Raw genomic sequence first — 12,972 nt, 5'->3', positions numbered from 1 at the left:
CCTTCCTCAGTCAGCTGGGCTCCCTGCATCTCACACTCCAGTCCTTGTTGAATTGCTTGTTCCTGTAGGGATTTAAGAACACAAGGAGTGAAAAATGTCACAGACGTGACAGGTGCCACCGAGGTATGGTCCGTCTGCATTGGTAAAGGACTCCTCAACTCTAGGCCGTTCACTGCTTCTTTGTCAGCTGCACCTGTGCAGGGATCTCCTCCGGTTCCATTACCGTCACTCAGGTCTAGACTTTATCTTCAGTATACCTAGCTCATTTGACAACAGAAAAGATCTACATCCTACGTACACATTTGATCCTCTTACCTACTTCTGTTCTACCCATCCAGAGAGGGCATCAATACATCACTGCCTCCTGTACCGATAGGAGTGGAGGGAGTGGTTCAAATTTTGATTACCTCATGTTGTGTAAACCGTAGCATATCCAGTGTAGAATCGACCAACATCTTGTTCCATCTATGAAAACAAAAACTAAACATATGGATTAAATCATTCTTATAACAGACATGTTTAATAGTAGTCCAGTAAGTATGACTGTTGCGGGAGAAAGGCCAGCTTCAGAGTTTGTCTAATATGTCTGCTGCGTCCTAATACTGCTGGAGAAACTAATTCGCATATCTCAAGAAATCTAATTTTCCTTGTAAAGTTAATTTAATTATTCAGGTATGAGCAGGAAAATAAAAAACAACCCACTACTAATTTTATTTGTGAAATCCTGAACTCTAAGGGTTAAACAAAGCTTGCTTCACCAGTTGGGAGGGGCCACACTTCAGTGATTCAAAGTAACAAGTTTTGTACTTGTAAACTCTATATTCTCACCAGGCTAAAGGAATCCCAAAAATCTCCCAATTATCAAAAAATGCTTTTAAGATTGGAAACCCAGCATAACTACGTGTACAGTCAACACTCAGTCAGGTTTTTTTTCTCTGCAACTCCTCATGAGCTGCCTAGCCCCCACCAGATGTGCAGGCAGTGATGCCTGTCTCTGCTCCAGCTTTTCTCTGTTGGAATGATCACACACTGTCACTCCAACATCTCGCTGCGGGCAGCTGCCCCCTGTTTCTCACTCCTTTAACCTTGTAACACCATTTGCCGAGCCAGTCCCCCAGCATAATGTAGTTTTGAATTAGCCGGATTAACATACACCCTTGTCTCCTGCATCAACAAATCTCCCGTGCCTATCCTGAACAAAACCTGAGCAGCCGAGGGCGTTGTGACATTCTGGGCATATCGTGAATTGAAGACCTCTGGACGGGTCCGAGATCGTTCGGAGTAGGGTTCACTATATGTCATAGAGGGAGAAAGGGAATCTGGGGGGGAGGGCATTGGTGACCAATGGGAGAGGAGCCGGAGGCGGGAGCGTGGCATCAAACTGGCCGGGGGGGGAGGGATGGCATTACAGGTGCAGGAGGGCCAAGGGCGGAGGTGGTGGCGGCAACTCCTGAGTCTACCTCCATCGGCAGTAAGAACAGGGAAAGTTGGGGCAGGCTTATGGCTGTGGCTCAGACATAAATGTGAGCTCCACAGTTATAACAATCATCTCTCCAGTCCGAGTTTTGACAACTACACTGGAAACAGGTCCAACCAGCTGGGTTATATGGAGGTGGTTTCTCAGTTGGAACCACTGGATACATGGAGGCAGGAGTGGGCAGTGGCAATATGTGGCTATTGAGGGGTGGTTCTACTGGATGCAGGGTGAGCGCAGCTGCTGACACTAGGATAGTGACAGGGGCTGGAGCTTTTGTGGGCGATACAAAAGGAACAAGGGGATTCTGTCTAGTGGGTGGAACAACATCATCCATAAACAACTCCTGGGCAGTATGGGGATCAGGTTGTGGGGCTGCAACAAAACAACCCGCCCAAGAACCCACAAGATTGTCCTCAGACTTCGGTAACATATAGTAAAATACAGCATCACCCTCTGTATCCTCTTCCTCTAATTCAATGTAACCTTCTGATTGCAACATCTGCGCTACTTTAACAAACACTTCTGCATCATCCAACAATCCTTTGTCTCTTAACCTGCCTCTCTTCGCCTTCAGTGCTGCAGCCCACTGAGACGGCTGTAACCGTCCTCCTCTTGGTAAACCTAATACTCTGAAAATCTCTGGGGCATAACGCACAGCTCTCTTCCCCTCTCTTTCTGTCACTAATTCCAACACATTCTGTGAATCCTCAGGCTTCTCAACTTCCTTTCTTCCCCTTCTGAACATCATTGCTATCTTGGTGGTGATCGGATTACACTAATTTATGACTATATGGTGCGCGCTACAGTCCGGCCGGCACTGAACGCTCGCTATAGAAACAAGTGTGTCCCATAAGAGGAGAAGGATGTACAAAAATGCTGTAAGATCCCTACAAGAATGTCCATAGAAAAATGCAGTAAATTACAAACAGGAATGTCCTGCCCTCCGAACTTGATCAGCTACACCAATTTATTGGTCTAATCCCTATCTTCGATCACGGGTATGTATCCCATGAAGGAGGAGGACGTACAAAAAAAATGTATATGCACATACAAGAATGCCCCGGCCTCTGGACTTGGTCAGCTGTACCAATTTAATGTCCTAATCCCTATCTTCGGTCACGGGTATCCCCCCGCGTCTTCAATTACAGACCGGGTCAGTCTAAATAGCTATATCCTGCCACCACCATCTTCCCTACTCTAACATCCGTCCTCTGGATGCCGTGTGACACTACCGATCCACACCTCAGGGTTGGGATCCTGCTACTGGGCCAAAGTGGGTACCACCCCTGAGTCACAATCAGGTACCTTTAACACCGATAAGGACACACTGCCTGTCGCCCCCTCCTCTCCAAGAGCAACTGCATCGGTAGTGAATACACAGAATGTAACACTTAATGGGGTCGAGGTTGATCAGGCCTTAGTTGGAGCGGAAGGGGGTCCCAGTCCGTGACGTCCAAGATATCGGTGTGTCAAGATATCAGCGGTGCCGTTTAGGGGCCCCATGTTATCGGCGCTAGCTGTCAAGGTTGGGAATTTTGGGGAAACCACAAATGGGGTCTCTCAGGGTCACAGAGGCGGATTCCAGATTAGATGTGTAAGGAAAAATGACCACACAGAGACGTGTCTCTATCCGGGAGAAGCTCAGTGCTCTTCTAACCCGTATGTTGTAAAACAATCACAGCTATATAATTCAACATTGTCCTTCATTGGTTAGAGATAAGTGACGAGGCTTATGTAGTACGTCATCAGCCTGCTACTGGCTTTCTAATACCAGTTTGAACCAGCTACTGAATACTTGCATTGTTCAGCCTAGCATAATTTGTTTCAATAACACATTCAAAAGCGCATCCTAGTATGCACATCAGCATCTGAGCAATAATCATATAAACACAGATGATGTTATTATTTTGGACAATTGATTCATAGCTAGGTCCTCACAATATAAGTCCACATGGGCAATTGACCCAATAAATGACACCACTAGAACGACAATTTATGAACTGGACAATTTTATAGGTCTTACAGTTTGAAGAGTCTCAGAAATCGGACACCCCATCTATATGTGGTCAGTCACCACCCCCCCACAGGGAAAAGAACCCCATTAAGGACCCCTACTTGGACCAAACACATTGGAGACAGGTCCATCATTAAGGACCCCTACTTGGACCAAACACATTGGAGACAGGTGGCATATAGTGGCTCCTAACGATAATATCCTTCAAGGTTTTGGACTGTTTCGGGGTAATTGATGGTCTTGATACAAGAATGGAGAATAATTCATTATCCAACAAGAGTATGGGCCAGTATTTCTCAACTATATTCGACATTTCCCTCCATTGTGCACGGTAGGGAGTGATGTACCGACTTTATTCGGCAATTTTCTTAAAACAAGGTTTTAACAACTTGTCCTCTGAAGTGTTTTTAGCTCGTAAATAACCCTGGTCAATGGATATCTTTTTATAATGTCACCCTTTAAAATGTCTCTTGAGGCCGTCCGCTTGTTTCTCAAATAATATCTCATTGGAGCAGATGCGGTGTGCCCGCAGGGACTGTACAGTAGGAATTGAGTTGACCACCAGTGTGAGATGCAAAGACTTGGCACTTAGAAGGGAATTTACTGCGGTCTTTTTGTGATAGATGTCGATTCTAAGTGACCCATCGTTTTCTTTAGATACTTGTACATCCAAATATTCAATTCTTTCTTTTTTTCCAAGGGTAAAAAATGGCATCCTTTACACTGTGTTTTGTGTCTATAATAAAAATTTGTATTTTTCAGTATAGTTGTCTATCTAGACAACTCAAGTCTTTTGTAGGATATTATGCTTTTTGAGGGACTTGTTTTTTTGTTACTTTAATATGGATCTTGATATTCATTTGGTATCCACATACTACAAATAGAACAACAAAGCAATATGGCAGCGTCGGAACGCCCAGGAACAAGGTCTGAACTAGCATTTCTACTTTCCCCAGAGACAGCAAGATAACAGACAGACGTAGGCCTTTTGGTCCCAGAAGACTGGCACTACCCACAGGGGACAGTCGAATACGCTTATCTGTCAATACTCTGACAGCAGCGCTGAAGACACGTTCTGAGAGAATGCTGGATGTTGGAAGGCCAAAACATCCAAGGTGTGAGTGGCGAGCTCAGGCCACTCTTCCATTTTTGAAGACCAAAATGCAAAAGGGTCCAATCCCCCTTTATGGCATCAATGATGAGCTCTGGATACTTCTGCACCATCCTCACTAGTCGTTCGTTATGTGTCAGACTTCTACTCTGTTCTGCTGGTGCATGCAATGGTGTAAAAAAATGTGTGCCACAAATCACAGAAATTGCTTCTGGTACTTGAACTGCTGCTGCTGTTAATGTTTCTGTGTTGACGACACAATGTTCCCATGGTTCGAATTCTAGAACTGCGATGCACACTGTGTGTCTCACTGCTGTCTTGTGGAAAACTACTGTTAAGATGGTTTACAAACTTGTTTCGATACTCTAGCATCCGCACGTCCTTTTCCAGGGCTGGAAGCATCTTGCTAAATTGACTCTTGTACCATGGATCTAACAGAGTGGCAACCCAGTAGTCAGCCCTATTATTAATACTAATGATACGGACATCATGTTGCAAATAGTGAAGCAAGAAGGTGCTCATGTGTCAAATGCTTCCATGCAGTTCAAGTCCATGTTGTGTTGCTGGTGGGGTAACACTCAAGTTTACCTCCTCCGTCCCCTCACACCAACCACGGACAACAGAGACGGGATCAATATCTTCTTCGTCTCCGGCGTTTTCTGTGCCCATCACCTCTTCCTCCTCCATTTGTTCCTTGGTTCTTGCACCTTCACTACAACTTTGTCTGTTACCATGAGCCCTCCTCAATCGATGGACTCTACCCTCTCGTGACACCCGCCTGTGTGACAACTGTCTAGACCTTACAGTAAATGGTATCCCTTCCTCATCTTACTCTGCTTCCTCCTCTACCTCTATTACCCCCACGTCCTCCCACAGATTATTCAAAGTGTGCTCCAACATGTACACCATGTTCCAAATTATTATGCAAATTTAATTTAAGTGTCATAGCGATTTTTTTTTCAATGAAACTCATTGATGGTATTGAATAAGCAGGAGTAAAGAAAGAAAAAATACAGGGCACTACTTCCAACTATGAAATCTATCAGTATTCACATAAGGTGGTTACCTACCGCCCACACCTGCTCAGTGTGCTTTAGCTCTGCAGCCGCGACAGGTGCTGCAAATGATTTGATATACACTAGTGTATAAATTTGTCCATTTCCCTCCTTTGTCCACGGTCCCCTGAGGAAGTCATCACGAAATACGTCTTGGGACTGCTCCCCCTGTGCGTCTGCATGTGAGTTTTACATTTGGTGGATTCCTTGCCGGGCTATGTGTTTGGGTAAATGTGCCTATGATTCTTTACTTAGTACTGCTCTGTCTTTCACATTGAATCTGTTTGCTGTGAAGGCACTTACACTGGCCCTGCTGGGAATATACCCTTGTGTTTACCCTGCTAGATCCATGCAGCCTCACATGGGGATTTCTTGTTCGCTCTCATGTGTCTTTTTACCTCCTTACCTGTTATAATGTTTTATATCCCATGTAAAATTATATGCTTGACCCAATCAATTAAAGATTTTTCTATGTGCAATTTGCATTGTTGTTGGTGGTTTTTGGGCCATGGGATATAATGGTATATGAGGCAAATCCAAAGACTTCTCTTTTTTGTCGTTTTTATTCTGGTATGACCAGCGAGACTCAGCTGAGGAAAAGAAAAATCTACTACAGCTACGTGGTGCTCCCTCCAAAAGTCAGACAAGAAATCCAATAACTAAGTATGGAGAAAACAGAGTAGGCACTCACCGATTTTTGCTGTGTAGAAAAAATCAGGCATTTATTCGTGCGCTGAAGTTACATATTCTGGCAAGCGGGGAGGGGGAGAGATGGGACAGCACGTTAGACGACGGCCGTTTCGCACACTATGGAAGTGCTTCTACGAGTGTTTTCTCCATACTTACTCATTGATGGTATTGTGTCTCAGGGTTCTTTGCATCACTGAAATCAATCTCAGATACTTGTGATAATTAGTTTGCCAGGTGAGCCCAATAAAAGGAAAACTGGATGTTCCGCAATATTAAACAGGCAACAGTTTTCAAGTAACATAGGAAAGAAAAATGATCTCTCTTCTGCCGAAAAGCATCAAACAGTGCAATGCCTTGAAAAAATTAGATATTTCACGAAAACTTAAGAGTGATCATCGTACTGTGAAGAGATTTGTGGCTGATTCTGAGCATATACGTGTTTGTACTGATAAAGGCAGAATGAGGAAAGTTTCTGCCAGTCAAGTCCATCAAATTAAAGGGCCATTTACACGCTGCGACATCACTAATGATATATCGTCAGGGTCACGGTGTTTGTGATGCACATCCGGCGCCATTAGCGACATCGTAGCGTGTGACAGGCAGGAGCGACCTTAAATGATCGCAAAAGAGACAAAAATCGTTGGTATATGAGAGGTCGTTCATTTACCAAAAATCGTTGTCTCGTACGTAGCGAGGTTGTTCCTCGTTCCTGCGGCATCATGTATCGCTATGTGTGACACCGCAGTAGCGACGATCATCTCCTTACCTCCATCCACCGGCAATGAGGAAGGAAGGAGGTGGGCGGCTTGTTCTGGCCGCTCATCTCCGCCCCTCCTCTGCTATTGGACGGACGTTTTGTGATGTCGCTGTGACGCCGAACGCACCTCCCCCTTGAAGGAGGGATTGTTCGGCGGGCACAGCGACGTCGCAGAACAGGTATGTGCGTGTGACGCTGCCGTAGCGATAATGTTCGCTATGGTAGCAATCACCACATATCGCACCAACGACGGGGGCGGGTGCTAATGCTCGCGACATTGCTAGCAATCACTAGCGATGTTGCAGCGTGTAAAGCACCCTTTTGAGAGCAGCGGCTAAAAAGCCATTACAGCAGCAAACAGATATTTGAAGCTGCTGGTGCCTCTGGAGTCCCTCGAACCTCAAGGTGTAGGATCCTTCAAAGGCTTGCTGTGGTGCATAAACCTACTATTTGGCCACCCCTAACCAGTGCTCACAAGCAGAAACGGTTGCAGTGGGCCCAGACATACATGAAGACTAATGTTCAAACAGTCTTGTTTACTGATGAGTGTTGAGCAACCCTGGATGGTTCAGATGGATGGAGTAGTGGATGGTTGGTGGATGGCCACCATGTCCCAACAAGGCTGCGACGTCAGCAAGGAGGTGGACGAGTCATGTTTTGGGCCGGAATCATGAGGAGACATTTGGTAGGCCCCTTTACGGTTCCTGAAGGTGTGAAAATGACCTCTGCAAAGTATATAGAGTTTCTGACTGACAATTTTCTTCCATGGTACAAAAAGCAGAAACGTGCCTTCAGCAGCAAAATCATCTTCATGCATAACAATGCAGCAACTCATGCTGCAAATAATACCTCTGTGTCATTGGCTGCTATGGGCAAGAAATGGAGATAAACTCATGGTGTGGCCACCATCTTCCCCTGACCTCAACCCTATAGAGAACCTTTGGAGTATCATCAAGCAAAAGATCTATGAGGGTGGGAGGCAGTTCACATCAAAACAGCAGCTCTGGGGGGCTATTCTGACATCATGCAAAGAAATTCAAGCAGAAATTTTCCAAAAACTCACAAGTTCAATGGATGCAAGAATTGTGAAGGTGATATCAAAGAAGGGTTCCTATGTTAACATGTAACTTGGCCTGTTAGGATGTTTTGTATTTAAATAGCTTTTAATTTCAGTGAATGTGACCTCCTAATGCTGCAAATTCCACAAATGAGCATTTTCAGTTCTTTAAAACACATAAAATGGTTAGAAATTCTACTGTGCCTAATAATTTGGAACAGTGCATTTTGAGGTTTTTTTTTAAAATTTTGAAGATTATACTGTTATTATTGCGCGGTTTCTTCAATAATATTCGATATATACTCTAACAGGTGATGACTTTTATTAGACTGACTGTCATTTGCACCGACCATTTAGGAAAATCAGAGAAAAATATCATTTGCATAGTAATTTGGAACATCTTGTAGATGTCCGGAATAGTGATGCTGATGACGGCATCGTCAGCACTTACCTTCTTTGTAGCCATTTCAAAACTGTGCAGGAGGGTGCTGAGCTCCTTCATCTGTGCCCACTCTGCAATCGTGATTTGTCTCCCATTCATACTATATTGTCCAATGTTATGTGTGCCGCCCCCGTGCCAGCAGCCGGTTGCAGCTCGGGCCCGGACCTTCAGGGGTGGTGGCTCGAGGGTCTCCGGACCCAGGGGTCTCCCGGACACGCCGAATAAATAGGGGGACGTAGATGTACGGGCTAGGCCGTAGTAAGTTCGTGACGCCACCCACGGTGTGTGGTGAGGTGGGACACCACCGCTGGTGTTATGGGGCACCCGGGGGAGATGTTGTGCAGCAAGTTGTTAACCCCTCTGGCGCAGGGGAGATGATGACCGCAGGGGGTGCTGGTGTATTCACTGTTAGTAAAACACACAAGTCTCTGGTAAACCAAGGTGGTGGTGGCCGGTGCCGCGGCCGGTTGCGTTCGGGATCCCCCACCCGGCTGGTGGTCTCTGTCCTTTTCCTGCACCATTATGTAAGGTGGACTTTCCCAGTATAAAACTCAGGAGTCCGCTCCCGGCAAGATGTGGCCTAAGGAGCCGTGCCCGCAGACGCTGGCCCATGGGATCTATGGGCCTTGGCGGTGACCTCTTATCCCTAATTGGTGGGCTGTTGTCTTCTATAAGGGACTTTGGGTGGGACAGGACCTCTAGTTCTGGCCTCAATCAGTTAATTAACCAGCTCCAGTAGGTTCTGGTCCTGGCTTCAGGGTCTGAGTACCCCCTTTGTACTATGGTTTCCGGGTCCGTTCCCCGTGTCGGTATCGGCAGGCTCCAACCCTGGCCCGGTCCACCTCGGTTCCACCGAGCCGTCTTCCCGTCTCCTGCTGACGCAGACCACCGTCTGTCTCCTAGCCAAGGCACCAGGGCTCCTACCCTGGCACCGTTCAACTTGGACTTGACTGCTGGAGCTACCCCTAGCTCCAGTCCACACTCCTGTACAAACTCAACTCTAAGACCAACTACTGTTTTTCCCACCCCGGGCTGTCTGGACCCCTGGGTGGGCGTGTCCCAACTACATGGTCACGCCCACTGATGTGTCCATCTTTCCCTAAGGGGGGTGACTAGGGTTTACTGGTTGGCTGTGTGTTTCCTAGTGAGGGAAGGTGTTATGCGGGGGCATAATCGTGACTACCTGGTTTTACCAGGGCGTCACATATGCATCATGGCATAGTACACCAGGGTTTGCTGCTGTTGCCACAGTCGATGCAACATGTGCGGAGTGGAATTCAACTGTAACGGTACATCACATATCAACTGGTTATCCGGTAGGCCGAAAGTTCTTTGTACCATTGCCAGTCGATTAGCCACGGGGTGCTAACGGCGAAAGTGAACACACACCGACATTGCCTTGTGCAGCAGTGCATCCATCCAGGATAGGGGCTAGAAATTTCTGTACAACCAGGTTTATTACATGAGCCATGCAAGGTACATGTGGGATGTTGCCCAGGTGTAGAACCGCTAACAGGTTTGCACCATTGTCACACACGGCCTTCCATGGCTCCAGGTTCAGTGGAGACAGTCATTGATCAAACACGGCACGGATAGCGGTCCACAACTCTGCAGCTGTGTAACTGTGTTCTTCAATGCAAATTAATTTCAGCACTGCCTGGTTGGATTGAGCTCTGACTGAGCTGTATGGAGGTGGGGGGATTCTCTTTACCCTCTTGGAACGCAGGTGGGGGCCCTAGAGGAGGTAGAGGAAGTGGTAGATCCAGAAGTTTGTCTCACAAGCCTTGCGGATTTCAACACTTGGGTAGCAGCTCCTTCCCTGCCTACCCCCACAGCCACCAGAGTAACCCAGTGCCCAGTCAACAAGATGTAACACCCTTGGCCAAGCTTGCTCATCCAGGTGTCAGTGGTGAAATGCATCCAGGGAGACACAGAGTTTTTCAAGGAAAGGGTAATCTTGGCTGCGAGATGATGTTGTAGCGCAGGCACAGCTTTATTAGAGAAGTAAGGGGACTTGGCAACTGGTATTGGGGGAGTGCAACGGCCATCAGGTTTCGGAAACACTCTGTATACACCAGGCAGAAAGGCAGCATTTCCGTGGCCAACAGTTTCAGTATGGTGAAGTTCAAGCACTTCACTTTGCCATGTGTGGGAGGAAATAGTCTTTTACATGACCAAAACTGCAGGACCAAGGGCTGGCTCCTGTGCTGAGAAGGTGGAATAAGATGTTCACAATGAAGCAGTGGACTGAGAGGGAGGTGTAGTGGGAGCTGTAATGCTGGATTGAGAAACATGTGGTGTGCTTGGTGTCTCACATGGATCAAAAACATCTGGCATGGTCACTTCCGTACCACCGGACGGGCCCTCACTCACCCCCACTGTAGTGTGTACTCAAAAGGAATTTCTGCGGTCGGAGAGCTGTGTTACAATAGTTTCAATAGTCATGCAGGAGGAGGAAGAAGCAGCAGACGATGTTGATTTGGCAGCCAGTAGTAGGCCAGTCAGTCAGCATTTTAGCGCAGTGATATTCTCATGCACATGTGCCTGTTTATGCATGTAGTAGTCAAATTATTTAAACTTTTGCTTGTACTCAATCGCTGTTTACAACATTTGCGTTAAAGGAAGTTGGGTCATCTTTTGTGGTCTCAAAAAAGGCCAAGGCTAGGCAACCCTTCCTGCGAAATGCAGACCTGCAAGTGCTGCTGGCCACAGGCAGAGTTGTGGCTGAGGATGCAGTGCTTCTCATAGTTACATCACTATATGTTTGTTTGGGAATTGCCACTGTAATATCCTCAACTTCTTCCTCCTCGTCATCTACTGAGCTACTCAGCTGCATGCCTCTGGGTTCACACCAAGTGGAATCTACAACTTTGTTGTCATGCTCTGTGTTGTCCCCCTCCGCGTCTTCCTGACCTGACATCACATCACAGCACAGTATGCATGCACCTCCGGTATCTGAGTCTCAATATCATCACCTCCACCCCCGAGGGTCGGGATCCTGTTTGGATCCTACTTCGTCCAGGCCAGGATCCAACTCACAAAGATTTTGGACATTGGTCCAGATGCTTTCCTCCTCTTCAGTTGGAGAATCTTTGTAGCGGACTTGTGATGCCCATGAGATAGAATGTCTGAAGACATGTCCACGTGTGGCTCCCCACAGTCAGTTTGCCGGTTGGAGATTTGTGACATGGGCGCAAACAAGTGTATTTGGGGTGGCACCTCTGGGGAATGAACTGTATGAGATGTTGAGGTGCAGGAAGAGGAGGAGAGGCCTAATGCAGAGCTTGCCATCCACTCTAGCACCTTCTGTTTATCAGGCTCATTTCGAAGTTGAAGCTATGTGCGGCTGCCAAAGAAATCTACTGGAGTAGGCTGTCCACTAACGGAAGTTGTTCTCATTTCTCTTGGGATAAGATGAGTCGGCATTTGCTCACTAGACCTAGATCTTTGACTTCCCACATGCACATCTCCAACAGCCTGCCTATTCCCCCTTCCACAACAACCTCGTCATAATTTACCACTCATGGTTAATGTACACTTCCCCTATCAAACAGATGTTTTGCAACCCTATGCCCACACCTGTCAGACACCTGACACAAAAGATAAATTATTTATTTCCTGGGTGAGTTGGCAATATTCTGAAGGCACTAAAAAGTACCATTACCTTCAAATGCAGTTCACTCTGTATTTTGGAGCAGACATGGAAAAGTGCCAGGATGACCGTTTTTAGCTTGTATACCTATACATGTATTTCACTGCAAACTTTTGACCAGGCAATTAAAGTTGCCAAGAAACACTTTTTAGTTCCTTCCGTAGCAACTTTTTTAGGCCAGGCACTAATAAGTAACAATTCCTATAACTGTGTTTGCAGAATTTTGAGCAGGCAATTAAAATTATCAACAACCAAACGAAAAAGTATAAGGCCTAAAATAATTTTTATTCAACATATTAAAAGCAAAAAATTACATACGACATTTATGAATGGTGGTAGAGGTATGAGAAATGTAAAGAATAAACTGCAAGTAGTTGTAATTGTTCATATACAGAGAGCAATTATTTAAAGTGTCTACATGCAATAAATATAATGGACAAAATAAAGTATATGTTATTCCATGAGGGAAATAGAGAGAATCACTTTGAAAATATTTGGGCTCCTTGGGATAATATCTTGGCTGAACATAATGACTACAGGCCCCGTCACACACAGAGATAAATCTTTGGCAGATCTGTGGTTGCAGTGAAATCATGGACATACTGTTCCATTTGTACACAGCCACAAACCTGGCACTGATTGTCCACAATTTCACTGCTACCACAGATCTACCACAGATCTACCACAGATCTACCACAGATCTACCACAGATCTACC

The sequence above is a fragment of the Anomaloglossus baeobatrachus genome, chromosome 2, assembly GCF_048569485.1.
Source record: "Anomaloglossus baeobatrachus isolate aAnoBae1 chromosome 2, aAnoBae1.hap1, whole genome shotgun sequence".
Taxonomy (NCBI): domain Eukaryota; kingdom Metazoa; phylum Chordata; class Amphibia; order Anura; family Aromobatidae; genus Anomaloglossus; species Anomaloglossus baeobatrachus.
The sequence above is the reverse complement of the archived record's forward strand: the minus strand, read 5'-3'. Positions refer to the sequence as shown.